The sequence below is a fragment of the Mus caroli genome, unplaced genomic scaffold (genome assembly GCF_978045245.1).
Source record: "Mus caroli unplaced genomic scaffold, Mus_caroli_1 scaffold_19, whole genome shotgun sequence".
Taxonomy (NCBI): Eukaryota; Metazoa; Chordata; class Mammalia; order Rodentia; family Muridae; genus Mus; species Mus caroli.
In genome coordinates this window covers 6,098,278-6,121,003 of record NW_028227274.1, presented here as the reverse complement: position 1 = coordinate 6,121,003, position 22,726 = coordinate 6,098,278, and positions in this window count along the sequence as shown.

Genomic DNA, 22,726 nt, shown 5'->3' with positions numbered 1-22,726 from the left:
CTGATGACTAAGGATGTTGAACATTTCTTGACATGCTTCCATCTTCTGAGATGGTGGTCTCTTTCTTTCTTCAGAGACTTGAAGTTCTTGTCATATAGATCTTTCACTTGCTTGGTTAGAGTCATACTGTGGTATTTTATATTATTTGTAACTATTGTGAAGGGTGTAGTTTCCCTAATTTCTTTTCAGCCTGTTTGTTCTTTGAGTGTAGGAAAGCTACTGATTTGTTTGAGTTAATTTTATATTCAGCCACTTTGCTGAAGTTCTTTATCAGGTTTAGGAGTTCTCAGGTAGAATTTTTGGGGTCACTTAAGTATAGTATCATATCATCTGCAAATAGTGATATTTTGACTTTTTCCTTTCCAATTTGTATCTTTTTTCCTCCTTTTGTTCTTTAATTGCTCTGGCTAGGACTTTGTGTACTATATTGAATAGGTATGGAGAGAGTACCCAGCCTTGTCTAGTCCCTGATTTTAGTGGGATTGCTTCAAGCTTCTCTCCATTTAGTTTGATGTTGGGTACTGGTTTGCTTGTATATTGCTTTGACTATGTTTAGGTATGAGCCTTGAATTTCTGATCTTTCCAAGACTTTTGTCATGAAGGGGTGTTGGATTTTGTCAAATGCATTATCATCATCTAATGGAATGTCAATATGGTTTTTTCTTTGAGTTTGTTTATACAGTGGATTACATTGATGAATTTTCCTATATTGAACCACCCCTGCATCCATGGGATGAAGTCTACTTGATCATAATGGATGATTGTTTTGATCTGTTCTTTGATTTGGTTTGTGAGACTTTTATTGAGTATAATTGCATTGATATTCATAAGGGAATTTGGTCTGAAGTTCTCTTTCTTTGTTGGGTCTTTTTGTTGGTTAGGTATAAGTGTAATTATGGCTTCATAGAACAAATTGGATAGTGTTCCTTCTGTTTCTATCGTGTGGAATAGTTAGAAGAGTATTGGTATTAGGTATTCTTTAAAGGTCTGACAGAATTCTACATTAAACCCATCTTGTCTAGGGCTTTTATAGTTTTTTTGAGGGAAGACTATTAATGATTCCTTCTATTTCTCTAGATATTATGGGACTGTTTAAATGGTTTATCTGATCCTGCTTTAACTTTGGTCCCTGGTATCTTTCTAAAAAATTGTCCATTTCATCCATATTTCCAATTTTGTTGAGCTTTTGTAGTAGGATCTGATGATTCTTTGGATTTCTTCAGCTTATGTCTCCCTTTTCATTTCTGATTTTCTTAATTTGGATACTGTCTCTGTACACTCTGGTTAGTCTGGATAAGGGTTTAACTATCTTGTTGATTTTCTCAAGGAACCAGCTCATGGTTTTGTTGATTGTTTGTATAGTTTTATTTTTTTATTTGTTTCTACTTGGTTGATTTCAGCCCTGAGTTTGATTATTTCCTGCCACCTACTCCTCTTGGGTATGTTTGATCTTTTTCTTCTAGAGCTTTCAGGTGTGCTGTCAAGCTGCTAGTGTATGCTCTCTCCAGTTTCTTTGTTGAGTGAGGCACTCATAGCGGTGAGTTTTTCTTTTATCACTGCTTTCATTGTGTCCCATAAGTTTGTGTATGTTGTGCCTTCATTTTCACCGAATTCTAAAATGTCTTTAATTCCTTCCTTCCTTCCTTCCTTCCTTCCTTCCTTCCTTCCTTCCTTCCTTCCTTCCTTCCTTCCTTCCTTCCTTCCTCCCTCCCTCCCTCCCTCCCTCCCTCCCTCCCTTCTTTTTCTTTCTTTCTTTCTTTCTTTCTTTCTTTCTTTCTTTCTTTCTTTCTTTCTTTCTTTCTTTCTTTCTTTCTTTCTTTCTTTCTTTCTTTCTTTCCCAAGTTATCATTGAGTAGAGTGTTGTTTAGCTTCCATGTGTACATGCACTTTCTGTTGATTTTGTTGTTATTGAATACCAGCTTTATTCTGTGGTGATCTGATAGTATGCATGAGAATATTTCAATCTTCTTGTATCTGTTGAGTCCCATTTTGTGACCCATTGTGTTGTCAGTTTTGGAGAAGGTACCATGAGGTGCTGAGAAGATGGTACATTCTTTTGTTTTAGGATGAAATGTTCTATAGATATCTGTTAAATCCATTTGTTTCATAACTTCTGTTAGTTTCACTGTGTCTATGTTTAGTTTCTGTTTCTTTGATCTGTCCATTGATGAGAGTGGGATGTTGAAGTCTCCCACTGTTATTGCGTAAGGTATAATGTGTTCTTGGAGCTTTAGTCAAGTTTCTAATATGAATTTGGGTGCCCTTGCATTTGGGGCATAGATGTTCAGAATTAAGAGTTCATCTTGGTAGATTTTTCCTTTGGTGGATATGAAGTTTCCTTCTGAATCTTTTAAAATAACCATTGGTCAAAAGTCAATTATATTCAACATTAGAATGGGTACTCCAGCTTGTTTCTCTGGACCATTTCCTTGAAAAAAATTTTTTTCAGCCTTTTAGTCTGAGGTAGTGTCTGTCTTTGACACTGAGGTGCATTTCCTGTATGCAGCAAAATGTTGGGTGTTGTTTATGTATGCAGTCTGTTAGTCTATGTCTTTTATTTGAGGAATTGAGCCCATTGACGCTAAGCGATATTAAGGAAAGTTATTGTTGCTTCCTGTTATTTTTGCTGTTAGATATGAAATTATATTTATGTGGCTATCTTCATTTTTGTTTGTTCAAAGAGGACTTTTTTTTTTTTTTTTTTGCTTTTTCTAGGGTGTAGCTTTCCTCATTGTGTTGGGATTTTCCATTTATTATCCGTTGTAGGGCTGGATTTGTGGAAAGCAATTATGTAAATTTGTTTTTGTCATAGAATATCTTGGTTTCTTTGTCTACAGTAATTGAGAGTTTTGCTGGTTATAGTATCCTGGGCTGTTGTTTGTGTTCTCTTAGGGTCTGTACAATATCCGCCCCAACATCTTCTGGCTTTTATTGTCTCTGGTGAGATGTCCCCTGTAATTCTGATAGGTCTGCCTTTATATGTTACTTGACCGTTTTCCCTTACTGCTTTAATATTCTTTCTTTGTTTCCTGCATTTGGTGTTTTGTTTATTATGTGATGGGAATAATTTCTTTTCTGGTACAATCTATTTGGAGTTCTGTAGGCTTTTTGTATGTTCATGGGCATCTCTTTTGTCTTAGTCAGGGTTTCTATTCCTGCACAAACATCATGACCAAGAAGCAGTTGGGGAAGAAAGGGTTTATTCAGCTTACATATTCACATTGCTGTTCATCACTGAAAGAAGTCAGGACTGGAACTCAAGCAGGTCAGGGAGCAGGAGCTGATGCAGAGGCCATGGAGGGATGTTCTTTACTGGCTTGCTCAGCCTGCTTTCTTATAACCAAGACTACCAGCCCAGAGATGGTCCCACTCACAAGGGGCCTTTCCCCCTTGATCACTAATTGAGAAAATGCCTTACAATTGGATCTCATGGAGGCATTTCCTCAACTGAAGCTCCTTTCTCTGTGATAACTCCAGCTGTATCAAATTGACACAAAACTAGTCAGTACATCTTTATTTAGGGCAGGGAAGTTTTATTCTATAATGTTGTAGATATTTATTGGCCCTTTAAGTTCAGAATCTTCACTCTCTTCTATTCCTATAATCCTTAGGTTTATAGGATTGTTTCCTGGATTTCCTGGATGTGCTGGGTTAGGAGCTTTTTGCATTTTGCATTTTCTTTGACTGTTGTGTCAATGTTTTCTATGGTATCTTCTTTCCCTGTGATTCTCTCTTCTATCTCTTGTATTCTGCTGGTGATGCTTGCATCTATGACTCCTAATCTCTTTCTTAGGTTTTCTATCTCCAGAGTTGTCTCCATTTCTGATTCCTTTATTGCTTCTATTTCCATTTTTAGATCCTGATGGTTTTGCTCAATGCCCTTACATGTTTGGTTGTGTTTTCCTGCAATTCTTTAAGGAATTTTTGTGTTTCCTCTTTAAGTGTTTCTACCTTTTTACCTCTGTTTTCCTATATTTGTAAAAGGGAGTTATTTATGTCCTCCTTAAAGTTCTCTATCATCATTATAACTTGTGATTTAAAATCCTTATCTTGCTTTTTCCATTGTGTTTGGGTATCCAGGACTTGCTGTATTGGGAGAACTGGGTTCTGGCTATCTCAAGTAATCTTGATTTCTGTTGGTAAGGCTCTTGTGCTTGCTTCTTGCCATCTGGTTATCTCTCATGTTAGTTTGTTTTGCTTTCTCTAACTGGAGCTTGTCCCTCCTATAGGCCTGTAAGCCTGTGATCGTAGATGTGTCAGCACTTCTGTGGAGACCAGCTCTCTCTTGGGCATGGTTTGGGTGTGGAGTGCAGTGTGGTAGCCTTAGCTCTGGGGTGCAAATGAAGACAGGAAGAATCCTGTCTACAGCACTCCAGTGTTCCTGTGCCCTGTGTGCTCCTGGCCATTCCTGCTTTGGACAATTATTTGAGCAAAAGTGGTGATCTCACCTCTGAACATAGGAATGAGAGCACTCCTGGGAGACCATCTCTATCCTGGCGGGAGGAATTTGTGTGTGGAGAACTGTGGAACAGCCTTAGCTCCCAGGTGCAGATGGAGACCAGCCAGCATCTACTTCTATTCATGAGCTCTCTCCCTAAGTTTAAATGAAGACTTAACTGAGTTAGTTTTTACTATTTGATGTCTAATTCTGATTGTAAGCCACACTTCTGGCTGTCTGTGGTTCTGACCTAATAAGTATCTTACTTCCTTGATATCATATTATCATACCACAATATGATAACCTTCTTGGGAGGAAGCGAAAGGTAGGCGGTGGAACCCACTTGGAGCTAAGTCCTTTGGGCCTGTCTTTGGCCCCTCCTTGTAGTCCCCTTTTGGCTTCTGCTTCTGAATCAGCATATGTGTACTAGTTTGCTCCACCTTTCTGTCCACAATATGTAAGACTGACAGAAATGTCTTAGGTTGTTTCTCTTGGCTGTTTTGTTACAGCAGAGAGAAGAGTCACTAATCACTATAATGTTATAGTCTGAATCAGGTGACTTTCTGATTACCACCAGGGCAGGTGAAAGGGGTTTAGCTCTAGTGAGACTTCTTACCAGATGCCAAACAACTTAATTCTCTTAGGATTATTGCCTGTTACTTGTTGAGCACTGTCTAGAGGATGGAAGTGAGTTAATTGACTTGCTGATATGGTTGGTAATCTGACAGGTTTAACTCTGCTGTAAATGCTAAAAGAAAACAGTGCACATGACAGCAACAATTATTGTCTTCTCTCTCTCTCTCTCTCTCTCTCTCTCTCTCTCTCTTTTGGCATAGCAACATAATGAATGCTGATTGACTCATAATCTTCTTGTTGAAATATCCAGGCTGGGAAGAGGAATAGGACTCTCATGCCGACAGTGCTTCTCAGGATTGTTATTTAGGTTAGCTCTTGTATGACCTTTCACAAATAGGAATGAATTGTTAAATATGTCATTGAATGTATGTCTTTTCAACAGTGAGATGGCTTGGATGATAAAGATGCTGGCTGTCAAATCTAATGACTAAAATTGGCTCCCTGGTACCTACCAGAAGAAGACAACTGAGTCCTGAAACTTTTCTTCTGACCTCCAAACAATGGCTGGCCACTTGTGTGTACACACACATATGCATTCATGCACACACAAAATAAAGAAATATAATGTAATAAAATTTAAAAATGGACAAAATGTGGGGCTATTATGATGGTCAGTATATTGACAGGTTGTGGAGAGAGAGAGAGAGAGAGAGAGAGATACAGTAAAGATATTTGGAGAGGGACAGAAGTGCATATTAGAGTCTTCATTCTTGACTGCTATCTCATGGCAGTGGTCTAGTGAGTGCTGTCTCATGTTGGAGTGCAGTCAACATGTCATTGATCCCTTCTTGTCAGCAGGGGCTGTGCTCAAGGTCCGTAGTGGATACTTACACCCAAAATAGTAACAAATCCCACTTCTAGAATGTACTTTTCTAGTATATAGAAAAGTACATACATTTCTATAATAAAAGGCAATTTAGAAACTAAGTCTAGCAAGTGATAAATATAATAAAATAGCAGATAAATAAAAACTATTTATTAAGATAAAATTGCCAGCACCAGCAGATTTATTCATAATAGTCAGAAACTGGAAGTGACCTAGATGTCCCTCAACTGAAGAATGGATAAAGAAAATGTGGTACATCTACACAATGGAATAGTATTCAGATATAAAAACCAAAGGCATCATGAATTTTGCAGGCAAATGGATGAATCTTCAGAATATCATGCTGAGTGAGGTAACCCAGTCCCAAAAGAACATGCACATTACGTATTCACTTATAAGTGGATATTAGCCATAAAATACAGAATGTTTATGCTACACTTCAAGACCCAAGGAGACTGTACAGGAAGGAGAACACAAACAAAGGTGCCTGATCCTCAATTGGAAGCGGGTATGGAATGATCATGGAAGAAGGGAAGTGAGTGGAAGATGGGATTAAGAAGGGAGTCGGGGGTTGGGTTTGGGTATGGGGAGGGGCAGGGGGGATGGCTGAATGGTCATGAGAATTAATAGAAATCTGCAACTGATGATGGGAGTGGATGGAGATAGGAGGAATATCCAGGAAGAGACACAGACCTGGGATAGGGGAGGTGCCCAAGAATCAGTGGCTGTGACTTATAACATTGGGAATAAGGAGCCTGGGAGGCTGCCTCCTGTGGCCAGGCAGGAACCCCAGTGTAGTGATAGGGTCATCAAACCACCCACAAAACTTTTGACCCCAAACTAATCCTGTCTACAAGAAATGCAGGGATTTAGGATGTGCAGAGACTGGGGGAACAGCCAACCAATAACCAGCCCAACTTGAGACCCATCTCATGGGTAAACAACAAGTCCTGGCACTATCAATGATACTCTGTTATGCTTTCACAGAAGCATCTAGCATGGCTGTCCTCTGAGAGACCTGGCCCACCAACTGACTCAGACAGAGGCATATGTCCACAACCAAACATTGTATGGAGCTTGGGAACTCTTATGGATGAATAGGGGGAAGGAATGCAGCCCCTGAGGGGATAGGAACTCCATAGCAAGACCAACAGAATCAACTAACCTGGACCTTTGGGGATTTTGAGACTGAATCACCAACTAAAGAATGTACATGGGCTGGATCTAGGTCTCACCACACATATGAAATAGATGTGCAGTTTGATCTTCATGTGGGTCCCAAACAACTGGAGCAGGGGCCATCCCAAAAGCCGTTGCCTGTATGTGAAATATGGTCTTCTAGCTGGCCTGCCTTATCTGGTCTCAGTGGGAGAGGAAATGCCTAGTCTCACAGAGACTTGAAGTGCCAGGGTAGGGGAATAGCCAAGAGGGCCCCCACATACTCAGAGGAGAAGAGGAGGGAGGAATGGTAGAAATTATGGGAAGAGGTTGTGTGTGTGTGTGTGTGTGTGTGGGGTCAGTGAGCAGGATATAAAGTGAATAAGTAAAAAAATATATATATATCAGGGCCATTATTCTTGTCATATGAGGCCTATTATTAAACAATATCATTTGTATGTAAGGCTGAGCCACTACTGGACAGTAGAACATACATTATGGATACTCTGGACAAATGGGCGATTCATATCAAAATAGATGAAGCAGACAGTCTGAGATGGCATTAGACTATTTTGAAAGTCACACAGTTAAAAACTTATGGGTGCCTTATTTCTGGAAGTTTTCATTTGATATTTTCAGAATATCATTGATTGATTGTGACTGCAAACACAGAAACCAAAAACTTGGATAAGATGGCTAATGACAAACAAGCAAACAAAACACAACATGAGGGACTGCTGCATCTGGAAGTGATGACAGAATGGTAGATGCCATTGGAAGAGGATACATTTCATGATTTTGATTTGGGAAATCTGTAGGGATGGGCTGGGCTAGGTGGAAGGGGAAGAACTTCAGAGGTAGCTTAGCTCCAGAAAGATAGAGAAGCTTAGCATTTCAAACTCAATGTTAATAGAGTCCTAGGATAGAGTTCTGCCAGGCTGCCTCACTGTCTTTTCTGCTGCCAATGGCATGTGAAAGGTTTAGACTGGAAAATCCTGAAGCATCAGTAGTGTAGAGGGACACATTTGCCTACTGTGGGGAGTCCACAGTCAAGTCTCAATTTTTGGTAATTGGGAAATGTGCAAGGATAGATTTCTGCCCTCACTCTCCTCCAAAGCGACTTATGCCCTCTGCTCGGTCACTGGCTTCTTTTTGACATCTTCTAAAGTTTATGAGCTCTAGACCTATGCTAAAGTGCCATGATCAATATGAAAGTCTTATTATTTTTTTCTAGTTTTTTTTGGACAAGAAGGTGTGAAAAGAGGTGTCCAGTTTTTAAAATACTCAAGTTAGATTTCTACTTCTTTAATTCTTTGGAGTTGAGAGAGAAGTGATGAAATACCAGGTCTTTTTCTCTTTCATCCCCAACCTAGCCTGAGATGTTCTCATATTTAAACTCATGCAGAAAGCAAGACATACTAGTTACTTTTCTACTGTTATGATAAAATGCTGAGACCAAAGCATAGAAGGCAAGGTTAATTTTGGCTCATGGTTCCAGAGTGACAAGACTGCATCATGGTACAGAAGCAGTAGATATGGTGGCTGAAGTAGCTCAGGGTTCATGTCTTGAACCCTAAGCACAAAGTAGAAAGAGTGCACTAAAAATGTATAGGCCTCTGAGTTCTCCATGTTGCCTCTTATGACAAGCACTCTCCAGCAAAGCCACGACTTCTAACTCCCCACTGTACCCAAGGCTGCACCTGATAACCAGAACCCAGTGACATGACTCAGTCGTGATCACTAGACACAGTCCTAGAACCCCATGACTCTCACTGGGTAGTATATCAGCAGAGACCAAGAGCAATGTTCTGCTCTGCTCTGCACATCTGGAAGGTCTCTACCTTGATCTGCCCTGTGGCTGGAGAATCTCCCCCAGGATCTCCTTGAACCAGAGACTTATGTTAGAGCCTGGACATGACTTTCAGCTATGATATGTCAAACAGATATGTCACACAGCCTTGGGGAGATATAAATTTAGAATGTGAACATTGTGTAATGACTGTAGCAGTAAATTGTTAAGCCCACTCTACACTCCTGGTGGGTGCCTGAGCCTCTTCTCCACCCACCTAAGAGCTCTAGATTCACGAATGAAAGGCACACAGACACACACGGGGGTGGAGGGAAGAGAGAGAGAGAGAGAGAGAGAGAGAGAGAGAGAGAGAGAGAGAGAGAGAGAGAGAGAGAGAGAGAGGCTTAACTTTAATATGCCTTAACTAGCTGAATGGTTGGACACTTTCAAACCTCCCCTCCGATATTCCTGAGTTAATACTTACTAAATCTATATTTTAATCTTTGCTCCCCATGGACCCTTCTGGGCAGGCTTTCTTGGAGCTGCTTTCCCCTTGCACCTACAGTTTGGTCATCTCACCCTCCTGCCCAATCCCAGCATGGTCTGTCCTATGTTTCCCTTCTCATGGCAGACCCCTTTTCTCCCTCTCCCATGTTTCTTGTACAGGAATTCTAAAAGTTTCTCTTCTGTCTCTCTGCCCAGCCATTGGCCACTGGCAACTTTATTTCCCAGTCAGAGCCAACTTGGGGCAGGCTTCCTTTATCCTACATGGTGAACACTACAAACAGGGTTTTGGGTATCATAATTAGCATTAGAACATAAGCCACTACATTTGACCCTCAGCATAATACAATATAACTTTTGTTAAAGTAAATACATGTATCTACCTTCTTGCTGGTGACATTTATCCTCCCATATTTCCTGTTTCCAAAGACTGTTTTAGATTGAAGATGCTAGGATTACTGGTTTAAATGACAGTCTAAACTTCTTTCCTATTTTATTTGTGATCAAGAACTGCCTGCTATTTGCATTTACATTACAGAACTGTTATAGAGACAGAGCAAATGTTGACAGACAAAAGGCGTGCACTCCCAGAATTGAGGCAAAATGAACATGGAGGAGCCAGGAAGTTGAAAAAGCAGGTGGTACAGGAGCATAGGACCAGCTTAGCCTGGGCCTAGGCAAAAAGAGCCATGTCATGCTGCCAGGTAGGTTGATGAATGGGGTTTGGTGGAGCAAGGTGCTCTGTCCAGGATAGGCTGATCCAGTCTGAGTCCCAAGGATTAAGGAGCCACCAACTTTCCATGCACCAAGCTAGAATTTTCCAGCATGGGTTCCTGGGATAGGGGTGGATGGGGAATGGCACATTTGATGGTGTCACAGCTTTCTTCCAATGCCCTCCTGATGCCAACTGTTCAACTAAATTGCTTTCTTTTTAAAGACAGTGTAGGGTGTGAGAAGGAAGCATGGTCAAGGGACTGAATGATGGCCAGCAATACCTCATATCTGAACAGGTCTGAATACCTGCAGGCTAATCTTTATGATCTGTAAAGCTTTCAGTTCATAATCACACAGAGAATAAACAATGTCGTCTATTCCCAAGACAGAAGGCCTTAGGAGTAAGTTGGGAATTCAGTGGGTACATACTAAATATATATACATATATATACACACACATATGTATATATACTGAATTTTTAATATGTAACAAACTTTGGAGAGGGCAGGTGGGTTGAGCTAATATGCATCCTGGTTGTGGAACCTCTTCCCAGGTTCTGGCACAGTTGGTCTTCTCTGCAGTTTCTGGTACATAGTATGTAGTGAAATCCAGCTGCATGTGTTTTATGAGAGATTGTATCTGTAAAACCAGGGAGAGATTGGGGGCTTCTAGGAGTAGGGAAAGGCCCCCAATGGAAGGAAGAAGAAAAGCTCAGAGTTCTGTGTGCCTGAGTTCCATTTTAATGAGTGACTCTGAGAGACAAGAGAGCTGCAAAAACAATTTATTTTTTCAGATAATACCAGAAGCTGCCTGGAAATACACAGAGAAGGAAAACACAGTAATTAATTTGTCACTGAAACCTGAGGGGTTCAACTCCACTTACAGGTGATAATTAATGTTTTGCATGTAATTAGCAAGAATAATTAGCACGTTCCTAGTAACAAATAGACTGGCTGGTACTCTGCAAACAAAATTAATTGTTGTGCTAACAGAGGCAATTGTGTCTCTTCATCTTCTGACAGTGTCCCCATCTTCGAATCCTGCTTCAGACCTCTATGGCTTTGTATAGATGGGGTGGGGGAAATGGAAAAGTAGAGTGGGAAGAGGTAGAAGCTATCTCTTCCATCTGCTTCTAAGAAACTTCAAGGATACTGGGAGACTTGTTTGTCAAAAGTCGTTAAGCAATTTGTAATCTTTAACATGTGTTTTACTATATTAGTAGATGAACCATTCAAATCAACCTAATGGTTAAGCTGAGAAATCCACTCTTTTCAGTCAAATGCTGACTGTGTTTATTTATTTATTTATTTATTTATTTATTTATTTATTTATTTATTTATAGCTCCAACAGACCTTTGTTTTAACATTCCCTGGGAAAAGAATCTAAAAGTAAAATCTAGAAGGGAAACTTTCCTATGTTGTTGTGACATACACTGAGATCTTGTCAGTTGTGGCTTTAAGAAGTGAGTATGGACTTGGATACTTGCTAGCATTAGTAACTTGCAAACCTACTGCTTTGAATACACATGGTGGTCTGAGGTCATCATTCTTTAAATTGTTCAACAACATGTATATTCTATGCACACTGTAATCTTCTTTTCAATTTTGAACCATATTAGTAAATACACTTTTATTTCTGTGATGCATAGTAGTTGCGTACATATACTTTCAGGGCACTGCCTGACATTTGTATACATTTATATGATGTCTAATGATCAAGCATATGATGGGGATCAGCAGTGATGGAGATTAATGGAGAAAGCATTTTATATTGGGAACACTAAAAAACCCCTTAGTAATCCAAGGTTTTCAACTTCTTCAGTTTATAACATGGGAAAAAAATAGTTGCAATGAACCGGCTATTCTGTCAACTCATAGGCTATCTGGAAAGGCTGTGAATGGTGTGACATGTTTTTTGTGCAGGTGACTATCAAAACCAGCTACTTGCCTGTTGTTAAAGTTGTTCTCCTTACCTAAACATTGACTTCAGGTTGGTTGTGGGGATGGGATTCCATTCCCACCCTCCCACTCCCCAATTCCTGAGGTTACAAGCCTATGTGTCATACCCAACTCCTTATTTTCTAATAACTGGGCATATAGCACTGACTACTGTCATAAAATACATATGGGGATTTGATTAGCTAAAATTCCTAATACCGAATGGCAGAGAAGCACCTGAAAAAATGTTCAACATCCTTAATCATCAGGGAAATGCAAATCAAAACAACCCTGAGATTCCACCTCACACCAGTCAGAATGGCTAAGATCAAAAATTCAGGTGACAGCAGATGCTGGCAAGGATGTGGAGAAAGAGGAACACTCCTCCATTGTTGGTGGGATTGCAAGCTTGTACAACCACTCTGGAAATCAGTCTGGCGGTTCCTCAGAAAATTGGACATAGTACTACCGGAGGATCCAGCAATACCTCTCCTGGGCATATATCCAGAAGATGGCCCAACCGGTAAAAAGGACACATGCTCCACTATGTTCATAGCAGCCCTATTTATAATAGCCAGAAGCTGGAAAGAACCCAGATGTCCCTCAACAGAGGAATGGATACAGAAATTATGGTACATTTACACAATGGAGTACTACTCAGCTATTAAAAAGAATGAATTTATGAAATTCCTAGCCAAATGGATGGACCTGGAGGGCATCATCTTGAGTGAGGTAACACAATCACAAAAGAACTCACACAATATGTATTCACTGATAAGTGGATATTAGCCCAAAACTTAGGATACCCAAAATATAAGATACAATTTACTAAACGCATGAAACTCAAGAAGAATGAAGACCAAAGTGTGGACACTGTGCCCCTTCTTAGAATTGGGAACAAAACACCCAGGGAAGGAGTTACAGAGACAAAGTTTGTAGCTGTGATGAAAGGAAGGACCATTTAGAGACTGCCGTATCCAGGGATCCTTCCCATAAGCAGCTTCTAAATGCTGACACCATTGCATACACTAGCAAGATTTTGCTGAAAGGACCCAAATATAGCTGTCTCTTGTGAGACGATGCCGGGGCCTAGCAAACACAGGAGTGGATGTTCACAGTCAGCTATTGGATGTATCACAGGGCCCCCAATGGAGGAGCTAGAGAAAGTACCCAAGGAGCTAAAGGGATCTGCAACCCTATTGTCGGAACAACATGATGTACTAACCAGAACCCCGGAGCTCTTGTCTCTAGCTGCATATGTATCGAAAGATGGCCTAGTCGGCCATCATTGGAAAGAGAGGCCCATTGGACTTGCAAACTTTATATGCCCCAATATAGGGGAATGCCAGGGCCAAAAGAATGGGAATGGGTGGGTAGGGAAGTGGGGGGCGCTATGGGGGACTTTTGGGATAGCATTGGAAATGTAACTGAGGAAAATATGTAATAAAAATATTAAAAATTAAAAAAAAATAAAAAAAAATAAAATTCCTTTCACTGATTTCATCTTGTGAGGTGTTCAGCCAGAATGCCGAATCAGCAAAATGCTTATCATTTTTCTTCCCTGTGATTGACTTGGGTTTCAAGAAAAGCTTTCCCTGAATGTTCAGGAAAAGAAAACACTATGCTTGGTTAGTTAGTTAGTTAGTTTATGTGTGTGTTTGTGTTGTTTGTGTGTGTGTAACCATAAGCATTGTGTATACAATACACTAGAATCCAGCAATTTTTGGTGTTGGGTAGAATGATTTGGTTTTTCACACGTGTAAGCATCCCCATTCTTGAAATGACCACTCAAAGCAATGGTCTGTTGCACGGTGAGGCTCAGGGTGCTACAGCATCATTTGGTAGGGATACAGTTTCTGGCTGCTGTGGGTTATTGGGAAAGCTGGGGGTCTGTTTTCCTGATAGAATTTTTTTTCAATAGTAGGGTAAGAATCTCTTCCACATGTCTTATGGGAACAGAGAATCATATTTTTTGAGCATTAGTTCATTGTGGACTCTGAGATGGTATGGTGTTGCTGGTAACTGAAAACTCTGCTAGTTCCAATGTTATTTGTACATTTATGTAATAAAAAAAATAAAGATGCACACAGATTGCAAAATAGAAAGAAACTTTACAAAAGCGAAAAGTGGTATCATATATTAGAAAGGAATAACGTATAAAGATTGACAGCAGGTCATGTGAGTGAGGGCTCCAGTAATCTTTGGGGCTTCCTTTTACAAGAAACAGAGTTTGGTTGCTAAGGGACATAGTTTGGGTGGTTCTTTATTTTCATTGGCAGCTTAAACTATATATTTATTTCTCTACTTTTTTCCATAGTGCATCTGATTTTAAGCAAATGCATGCCCAATCGTAAAGTAAAGAATTTTCCCTGAAAGTTCTCACTTAGGGGACACAGTTTGCCTTATTGTGCATGTACCTGAAACCAATATAAGCCTCATCAGCCTTCTTACTCTTGTACCTAGATATAAGCAAAGTATTGAATAGATCTAGTGTAATTTAGGTGGTTGTTTGGGGGAGGAATAGCCTACCCTATTTTCAGAGTAGGGTGTACTGCTGAATGCTGATGAGGATTCTACATTACCAGGTGGCACTGTATCAAAGAGGTGTGTGTGTGTGTGTGTGTGTGTGTGTATTATGTGAAGGTAAGGATCTTAGGCTGCCAAATGCTTTATTAGATGAGGGGTGTATGCATATCCCAATTCGAATGGAGTCTTAGGTCAATAAACTATCTCCATGTGCTTGCTTGCTTTAAGTACTGTCCTTCAGCACTCTGAAACCTTAGCAGATTCAGGAGCTTCTAAATATCATGGAACTGACTGATCTTAAATGTATTATTTTGTTCTTTCAAGCATATTCGTACTCTGAATAAAAACATATAGTAGCTGAATAGGACTTGAAATTGTGTATAGAGATTAAAGAAATCAGGATGTCAACATGCCCAAATGATGGACCAATGTTCTGCTTTAGATGTTTTTTTAATGCAAATGATCTTTTGTGTCTAAACAATCTATTCTAAGACATTACAGACAGCAGCTTTTTTAAAAGTGATCCAGAGAAGCTACTTCTTCAGCCAATCTTTTGGATGTATTTCAGTCAATAGAATACTTGCCTACTGTGCATGAAGCCATATTGAATTCTATCCCAGCACTGTATAAACTGGGTGGGGTAATAAATACCTGTAATTCATGCAGAAGGCTTTTTTGTTTTCAAGTGTTTATACACATGCATGAGCATATATGTTTACGTATGTACATATGTCCAATGATGACTTTTCTCTTAATCTTTTGGTTTTATTGCATACATGTAAGGCAAAGGAACCTTCTAGGGCTGGAGGATATCTCAGTGGTAGAAATCTTGCCTACATAACACTTGTGGTCCTGGGTTCCATTTTCAGCACCACAAAACCAAAACAAAATGGGGTGGGGCTTTTGCTTAGTTTGTAGGATACTTGACTAGGATGTACAAAGCCCCACATTCAATTCACAGCATACTCTCATAATCTAGCACTTGGAAGGTGGAAACAGAAATTTCATCAGTTCAAAGTCATTTTTTTTTGACTACACAGCAATGTTGAGGACAGTCTGAAATACAAAAGAAAAAGACCCTGCCTAAAAGCTAAAACAAGCAAACAAAAAATGCTAGGGATATACAGAGGGAGTATATACTCAACATACAATGTATCTTGTACAAAAACTTAAATGGATTTACAAAATTCCTGCCCCACAAAAAATTCTTCTCAGAAAAAAATTAAACATCTTTTATTATCAACAAGAACACTTTCAATGCTTGCACCTCCAATTTTGTGAACATAGAGGGAATTTGGGTTCTTCCCATGCAAGGGAAGTTTTTCATCCTGTGAGCCTGGGACCACTGTGCTAACCTCTTCACATCCCTTCTTGCTACAGCTCTACTTCTACAGCCTGAACAGTATCTTAAAGTTAACTGTCAGTACACTTTCTGTGAACCAGAGCAGAGAACTCAGCTGGATTCTGAGGCTGAGTAATTACCTCTCCAGGTATTTGACATTTAAACCCTGGCATTAAGCAGACATCTGGTCTCTGTGTCCAGTTATGATAAATGTCCCTGGAATATTCCATTAGGCACTTAACTGCTGTAGGATTGCACTGTAACTACAGACATCATTAGGGAAAAGTAGTCTTTTCTTCATTAATAATGGGGAGGTCCTGGGAGTGGGAATCAGAACAGCTCTAGTTTGAGCTGAAGTGATCTGCTTTTATTTCCTCTTTCTGCTTTTTCCATGTTAGAAGAGAAATGGACAAAACCAAAGATGGCTCATATTTTCTGCTCAAGTTTCCCACTATGTTAATGGATATCTGACAACTGGGGGGTTAACGAAGCTCTGCTCTGTCATTGAATATATTTAAAGTAGTTCTGGACTGGGCTTTTTAATATTCTACAGCAGTTCATTCTGTTTCTTCATGAGTGTAAATCCAGCAATGTGGTAAGTGATAGACTTTTGTGAGCAAAATTGAATAAGATAAAAAAATATCAGTGACAAGTGTGCTTCCATTGGTTTGCTTCTGGAAGTCTCTGGGAATTAATCTATTTATCAAATTTGATAAATTTTCAACAACCTATGAGGTTTCTGTCTTGAGGGTATATCAATATAGATTCCTTTAAGAAGTAACATTGAGGAAATGAATATTGTTCACATGGGTTTAGGACAAGTCTGAGCCTCTGTCAATTCATGCATGTTAAGTCTGTGGGATCTATATGGTCATATGTGTGAAGGTTGGGAACAAAGTTGGAAGGAATGACTAAAGTAGTAGTGCCATAACAGATTTAGAAAGAAAACAGGCTGGATATTAGAGACCTGTTCAGTAACTTTCTAGAGGTTTTGAATTTCCAAAATTTTCAGGGTTTCACAGCATGTGAAAGCTTGAAGAAGACCATCACTCCGCTAGTTTTTCAGACCCCTTTCTCAGGTAAACCAGAGTCAGTGGCTAGGCCTTTGACCTCCTTGTATTGAGTGAACATATTTTGAACTTCAAGCACTTTCTAAGGTCTCTGCTTATTATCACTTTGTGATGGTGCCCCAGGAATTATTATCTGCATGAAAGCTCTCACAACAGCATCACCCTGTATGCCTTATGTGGCACTGCCACATGCAGAGAGGACATCTGCTTGGGTGTTTTGTTTTCTGGCCTCTGATGTCTGCCTATGCCTCCAGGGCTGCCCCAGTCTGGGCACAGTAAATGGTGCTGGGTGATGGGTGTGTTAGAGTTTCAAAAGGAAAATAACAGACAGAGTGAACATAGACATTAAATGTGGATTTATTGAAGTGGTTTATATGATTTGTCTTGAGTAGTCTAACAATGGTGGCTTCATACTGTAGAGACTAAGAACTCAGTAGTTGCTTAATCCATAAGGTAGGGTGCCTCTCTAATTGCCTCCCAATTGAGCACTGCAAACCTAGAAGATTCCTGGATAGCTGGTGGTTTTCAATCTATATTAGAATACCGAAGTTCATTCTAGTGTTGGTGGAGAAATGAAGGATTGATGGACTAATTAACAAGAGTGAGGTCATAGGAGGTAAACAGCAAAGTTTTCTTCTTTCATGTCTTTTTATCTGGGCTACTGAAAGACCCACAACATGAGAACTTCCCCAAGTTCTGACTCAGGCGATGCGACACCCCAAATCACTCACAAGAAATGGTCTTGATGCAAACCGCAAGAGGACTTTTATTCCAAGAGTGCTCTGGGGCCCACAGTCATCACCACTCAGGGGTAGAGGTCTGTGTGGGTCCCAAGTAGCTGGGTAAGAGGTTATTTAAAGGAAAAAAAAAGCACAACTCAAGGGGGCGGGGAGGGTGTTGTTGGAAAATACCAAAAATACCAGTTAAGAGTCATAAGGAAGTGCACAGTCACGAGTCACAAGGAATACCTGGTAATTGTGCGGGTTATTTCTCAAGACAGTTTCTATGAGTCCCTAACCATAGCACATTTGCATAGCGGGTTCCAGGAGTGGTCAGGGTGACTTTCTTTGAATGAACACTCCCTGAACCCAGGAAGGGGGTGGGTAGAGGAATGTAACTATCTGTTTTATGATTAGCATGCCTTGGAGCATTTAGTCACAAAAGGTCAAATTCTCAAGTCTGGGCCTAAAGGCCTAGTTTTTTGTTTTTATGTTACACTTTTTTACTACCACCAGAAGATGCCATGCACATTTAGTGTGGGTCAAATAGTATGATAGAGAAAATCTCTTGCAGGAGTGCCAGCAGCTTATGTTTTAATTGACTACAGATATAGTCAAGTTGACAACCAAGATTAGCCATCACAAGTAAGATTATGTATTTTCATTCCATTCATGTAATAATCTTGAGAGAAATAGAGCAGAGAAGAGGAAGCTGAAGCCCAGGGTAAGGAATTCCTTGCTTACTGCCTACTTGATGGGCTCAGAACTTAAACAATACAGGGTTCACTTCATACCACACTTGATGATGAAACATAATCATTATTAAGAGTATAAGTGATGTTCACAGGGGTATTCCTTGGGGTTCTTAGTTTCTTTTGGCCATTTCATCCACCACTTCATGCAGATAATGTTATGACATTATGTAATCTACCCAGTCATACTTTGAGCAAATGTTTTCTGCATCTGTTCTTAGTATAAATGAAGACTTTACACTAGACCATGATTCTCATGTTACATACAGAAATAGAGTCACAGTATGAGGCAATTTGGCCACATTTGGTGAAAAATAGAAGGTACTAACTGGGCTATTTGTCTCTAAACCTCAGGATGTTCTTTTATCTTCTGGGGGCAATGTTGTATCCATAACTATGGTAATGTGGCCTCACCAAACATGTCCCTTCTAAAAAACAATCTTATTTTCTTTGGCTATCTTGAAGTAGTAAGCATGTTTGTATTACCAAATTACCAAGTTCCTGTCCTAAACCATTAACCACAGTCTTCACTATGGTCACAGAGATGTTTTTCCAGTCTCTGTCTCTATAATAGAAGTGCACAGATGACTATCTTCTCTACACTTCCATATCAGTGCAGTAACATTCCTAACTCTCCCCATCAGTGTTGCTGGACCAAGCCAGCTCAGTCAGTCAACTGGGTCTCAAGGGAGGGATCGAGGGTTGAAAAGAAAAAGACAATTAGACAGCATTATAACATCATTTCAGCCAGTACTGAGGCTGAAGCCAGTTTATTTTTTTCCAGTCTGCTTTTATATCATTCTAAGTACATTCAAAGAATCTGGTCAGTCCTAAGTCATAAACAAAGTAGTTAAGGAACAAATAAAAGGGGAAGGTTTCGTGATTACTGTATTCAGACTCTTAACAAGACCAATCAAGATACAAAGAACACATTCCTCAGCTGTATTCATCTTGAGCTTACTTCCATGTCCTAGCCCAATGTCAAATTCCTGCCTGAGCCTACTTCTTTGTCCTAGTCCAGCGTCAACTCCTGCCAAATTTTTAGAAGGCAGCCTCCAAAGCTCTCCACAGTTACTGAAATAGCACCTCTGCATCTTGAGCCATCTTAGTTCATGTTCTCAGCACCCTAGGGATGGCTTTCTCAGGGTAGTTTCCCTTTTCTGCACCTTCTTGTCTTTGGATCCCTTTGCAGAACCTTGTCACAATACCATTGGTAGCCCCTTAGACAAAGCCAGTTAGAGATCAGGATTGCCTTTTGGTTCCTTAATGTGATCTTTCTACAATTTTGTCTTTGCTCCAGGCTGACATTTGAGGAAAACATGGCTCATGGTAGGAACACAAAAACTCCCTGGTCTTGCTTGTTAGATAAAGGTATGTTTCTTGAAGGGTTTTTTTTTTTTTTTTTTTTTTTTTTTTAACCTCAAAATAGGATGACATGAGTTAAATTCCTGAACTTCATTCTGCTTTTTCATTGAAAACCTTTTTATTTCATAAACATAAAAGGTTGTCAGTTAAATATTAATTCATCTTTGACAGAGGATATAATCTCATGTGCTTAAGTTGCAGTCTATATCCGAACACAGTTGCCAAGATTGTGTTCTTTCCTGAGCTAGCTGACATATTTCATTACATCTACATTCACTCACCCACATGTGAGCACACTGACATATATACAATTGTCCAGTAGGTATATATACACACATGCATACTAACACACTCAGACCAAAACATATATCAACATGCACCTACATGTATCAGCATTAAAGTCAAATATTTGAGTAAACACACTACTCACAAACTCCTCAATTCATACAGAGACACACATGTGCACATACACAATTTGAACAGTTCCCCAAATTTCAGGGGGAATTACCTCCAAATATGTTTAAGAAGCTTTGCTTTCTACTGTGTTAAGGAAGGAAATTCATGAAATGTTCACCTATTTTAGACTCATATCTGAGTTGAAAAAATCCTAGAAAAGACATAGAATTGTTACATATTGACATAAAGAGAAGCAGACACTCAGAATGATGTGTTCTATAAATCCTGGATTTTTCTGTGCTGAAGATTTTCTGTTCAAATTTAATAGTATCCTGTTAATGGTATACACATAAATGTTTTATAATACAGTAATGTAATAGAACATTTTACTGCCTATTTAGAGAGAAGTTTTTAGCTGTTAAGTTATAATCATTCTTCTATTCTCAATGTACAAGAATAAAGTTTTTATTTGGGGTCAGATTCAAGCACAGACTAATACTTGAATAACACAAGCCCCTGAGGACATATTTAATTAATCTTAAAATAAGTTTAGTATTGATAGGGATTGTTTTAATGATTGAAAATGTGAGAATAATGCATGGAATATAAATATCAAATAAAACAAAGCAAGGGCAGGCCATTTACTTATTACTAGTTATAATCCTCAAATAATTTATATTGCTAGGAGGTGTTCTTGTGCGTGCATATGCACACAGTTGTGTGTTTGTGTATGGAAACTCTGCTTATAATGAGTGAGTGGTACATGAGTGGAGAGAGCATTATATATGTGTGTGCATATCTGTGCATGGATGCATTCATGGATGATTGCATGTGCATGTTTGTTGTGCGCACACAACTGCTCTGATAATAGGCTGAGCCTGTCTGAGCTTGCTGAGAAGTAGAAGCTCTGTTACCTGGGCCTCCTGACTGCATGGGTTACATCCCACCCCCTATTTCTCATGACATTGCTGGAAACACAATATTAACATCCAAACCCTAAGAAAGAATTTTTAATGTGATGAATGCACACACAGCTGTTTTCAGATACAGGTGTTTTCTCTTGGTGGCCATTGACTTCCAGCTAGACATCCTGGAGAGTCAAGGGGTTAAAGAAGAATTGGGATGCTAAGGAAGCAGGACTCATCTCTAGTCAGCCTGCCCCTAGTCAATCTAGGCCAGTTGTATGTAATCTCTGTGGCTTTGTCTCTTATGCTCAGTGCATGGGTCTCTATTCTCTGGCTTTTGTGATACTTTATGCATCCCCTGCCATGATTCACATGACTCTTCAAATTTAAGTGCTTTCTCTGGGTAAAAAAATCTGTGCATAATACCTGTATATAAAGTCTGCACAGTAAGGGTTCTCTGCGTCCATCAGAGTACAGAGCCCTACACCAAGTATTTTGTCTGTGTTTTCTTGAGAAATCCTCATGATGCTAGAAAATAGGTATGAATATTACTATTATTCTTTTATCTCTCACTTGTGTTGCAGTGTATGCACATATTCATATTGGCTGTGCACATGTGTATGTACATGAATACAGAGGCCAGATGGAGGTTTTGGGTATCTTCCTCCATCTCCTCCACCCTGTATTTTGAGACAGTCTTTTGATAAACTCATTGACTTAGATGGTTGGACAGTGAGGCCCAAGGACCCTTCTGTCTTCACTACCATAATTCTGCTGTTATAGATATGTGTTTCAATGCCCAACTCTTACATGGGAGTTGGGGATCAAACATCAGGCTTTCATGTTTGCATGAAAAGCATTGTACTAACTAACCGGGCCATATCCCTACATGTACTGTTCTTTAATCTCAATTGGATTACTATAGAAATTAATGTTCAGGTGAACTCTTTGCTTAAGCTCATCTGTCCTAAGTGGAACATGGAGCTTCTGCTTAGGCTGCGTCCCCTGTCACAATATTATCTAACCTTCTCACCTGTGTTAGTTTGCTTTAGATTACTCTGATAAATGCAATAACCAAAAGCAAATTGAGAAGCAAAGAGTTTATTTCAGCATGTAGTCCATCATGAAAAGAAGTCAGGCTAGAATCCTGGAGGTAGGAGCTGATGCAGAGGCCAATGAGGAATGCTACTTGCTGGCTTGCTCCCCATGTCTTACTCAGTTTGCTTTTGATACCATCTAGGACCACTTCCCAGGGACTGCACTACCCACAGTGGTTGAATCCTCTACATCAATCATTAATCAAGAAAATGTTGTCCTAACATACCTACAGGCCATCTGATGGAGGCAATTTTTCAACTGAAATTCCCTTTTCCTGGGTATGTCTAGGTTTGTGTCAGTGTGACTAAGACTGATCAGCACACCTCCCTTCTATAGAAATTTTATCATCACTTTGACTTCTCTTCACTCTGCACAGGTTAACATTCTGAATAAAGACCCGAGTTTTAACTTTCAGGAATGTAGATTGAGCATCTTTAAATCTCCAATCTAACATGCTTCAGTATCTGACAATTTTGAAACACTGACATGGTTTCAGCATTGGAAAACTTCACATCCAATCTCACAGTCAAAATGCAGACACACCAAAAA